This window comes from Oncorhynchus clarkii, chromosome 7, assembly GCF_045791955.1.
Source record: "Oncorhynchus clarkii lewisi isolate Uvic-CL-2024 chromosome 7, UVic_Ocla_1.0, whole genome shotgun sequence".
Taxonomy (NCBI): domain Eukaryota; kingdom Metazoa; phylum Chordata; class Actinopteri; order Salmoniformes; family Salmonidae; genus Oncorhynchus; species Oncorhynchus clarkii.
In genome coordinates this window covers 80,246,034-80,248,688 of record NC_092153.1, presented here as the reverse complement: position 1 = coordinate 80,248,688, position 2,655 = coordinate 80,246,034, and the positions used below count along the sequence as shown (strand labels likewise).

General features: G+C 46.7%; 1 non-coding gene across 1 annotated transcript; it reads right to left on the bottom strand.

Moving 5' to 3' along the window:
* Positions 1 to 769: 769 nt before the first annotated feature.
* On the bottom strand, positions 770 to 875 carry LOC139414506 (U6 spliceosomal RNA). Its single transcript, XR_011634883.1, has one exon. It is a non-coding gene; the product is annotated as a U6 spliceosomal RNA (small nuclear RNA).
* Between the last annotated feature and the right edge of the window lie 1,780 nt (positions 876 to 2,655).

Sequence of the window (2,655 nt, the reverse complement as noted above, 5' to 3'; positions counted from 1 at the left end):
AGGTTACGGACTGTAGACCGTCTCAGGAGGTTCCGGACTGTGGACCGTCTCAGGAGGTTCCGGACTGTGGACCGTCTCAGGAGGTTCCGGACTGTAGACCGTCTCAGGAGGTTCCGGACTGTGGACCGTCTCAGGAGGTTACGGACTGTAGACCGTCTCAGGAGGTTCCGGACTGTAGACCGTCTCAGGAGGTTCCAGACTGTAGACCGTCTCAGGAGATTCCGGACTGTAGACCGTCTCAGGAGATTCCGGACTGTAGACCGTCTCAGGAGGTTCCGGACTGTAGACCGTCTCAGGAGATTCCGGACTGTGAAACGTTGCCGGAAGCGCTGGACTGGGGAGGCGCACTGGAGGCCTGATGCCTGGGACCGGTACAGGTGGCACCGGGATGGTGACACGCACCTCAGGGCAAGTACGAGAAGCAGTAACAGGACGGACCTGACTGGGGACTTGCACTTGAGGGAGAGTGCGAGGAGCTGGCACAGGACGCACTGGGTTGTGAAAGGTGCACTGGAGACCTGGTGTGTATAGACGGCATCAATTGTTCCGGAACTTTGACACACTTCTCAGGACAAGTACGGGGAGCTGACTCAGGTGGCACCAAACTGACAACACGTTTCTTTATTCCAAATCCCTGCGTCCTCCACCAACTCAAAAACTCTCCCATTTCTCTCCCCTCCAAATTATCCTTCTTCTCAAAGACTGGCTCTGGTTCACTCCTCGGCTCCGCCGACTGCGACATTGAAAGTCAATTTATATAAAAAAATAAAAAAATAAGGAGCGCTTCACGGATTTGCGTGTCATCCTTTCGCATGGGCCATGCTAATCTTCTCTGCTCCATAACTAACAATTTTTTCAGAATGGCACAAATCCCCCCCCCCCCTCAAAAAATATTGGGGTTTCTGTGGCCTACCTCCCCGACTTCGTCACTGTCCCTCCTTCGCTGCTTTCGCCTGCCTCCATGGCAGGCTCTTCTCTCCTGCTATTATGTCATTCCAAGTCCAGAATGTTCTCTCCCTAATCTCCTCCACAGACCAGGATGCCATTATCTCCCGCGCAATCTGCTTGGTCCGTTGTTGGTGGGATCTTCTGTCACGTTCGTCGTAATGATTGGACCAAGGCGCAGCGTGCGTAGAGTTCCACATATTTTATTCAATCGAAACTCACCAAACAAAAACAATAAAGCACAAACGAAATGTGAAGCTGCTGGTGTGCACACAGGCAACTATCCGTAGACAAGATCCCACAAAGCACAATGAGGAAATGGCTGCCTAAATATGATCCCCAATCAGAGACAACGATAAACAGCTGTCTCTGATTGGGAACCTTACCAGGCCAACATAAACCATTAATCACCTAGATGACCCACCCTAGTCACTATCATGCGCCAACCAACAGAGAATAAACAGCTCTCTATGGTCAGGGCGTGACAGCATTAGATGCACAATGGGCTGGTGATTGAGATAATCCCATGAAATTGTTATTTTAAATTGAATTCAAGATCAAATTTTAATCATTGGAAATTGATCCCGGCATGGACAGTATCTGCACTGTCATCACTCTGACAGTCTGAATCACCAGACAATGAAAGCCTCTGATTTGAGAATACATAACCGACTTGGTCCAAACCCAGGGCTGGCGCACAGTGCACACTACAAGACTGTGTTAGCCCACTGAGCTAAAGAGGAGTAAAAACAGGTCTCTAATATCCCTTAGACAAGACCGGTACTGAGTTGGAGAACATGAATCAGGTCTTCAGGTCTTTCATTTGATGAATCACTCCACATTGACCAGCTGATATAATTTTTTTGGTGTAACTAGAGATCTTTGCAAGCTTATTTAACATTTTTTATTTTTAACATTTTTCTTGCTGCATAGTAAGTGATCATCCGTCTTTTATATGAAAACACAGGGTTGTATATGAGATGAACTCACTGAACGCTATGGAGGGTGCCTTCCTTAATAATTAGGAGTTTGTTCTTTTTTTTTAGAGCCATGTTGTGCTTCTCCCCATATAAATGATAAATATTGTTCCTTTAAGTTGAATGTTAGCACCAACCAGACGTAATAAGCAGCCGTATCAGATGAATTTGACATAATAACTGTTCCATTGAACATACCATACTGTTTTTTTACTTTTCAATTGGAACTTGACTGGCTGACAAGAAACACGTCTGGATACAAGCAGGAAAAAACACAGCCACATTCTTGTCTCCAACTGACCATCTTAACGATGTAAGAGGCACTTCACACGGCTCTCTCTAGATCTATCTGTGTAGCCTGGGTACCAGTCTGTTTGTGCTATCATTCCACATGTTTGGCATGCGATGAGTGGCAAGGAGTGGAATGATGACACGAACAGATCTAGGACCAGGCTACTTACTATATGTGAGACAATGGAAGTGTTAGGCCACAGATGTCATTCCCCTGATACATTTGGATACAAGCGTGTGTAACTTGACTAAAGTCCTTGGCTTCTATAAAGGAGCATAGGCGACTGACTAAATGTCCTCCATCTCACTCAGTTCGGGGTACTTTTTTCCCCCAGATCTAACCAGTTGAGGTCAGGCTGAAGCTGATCGCTCTATCAGGCAAATCTGCCTGGACGTCCCAAGTGCTTCCAAGTCGACCACCTACAATATAACAAAATATCCC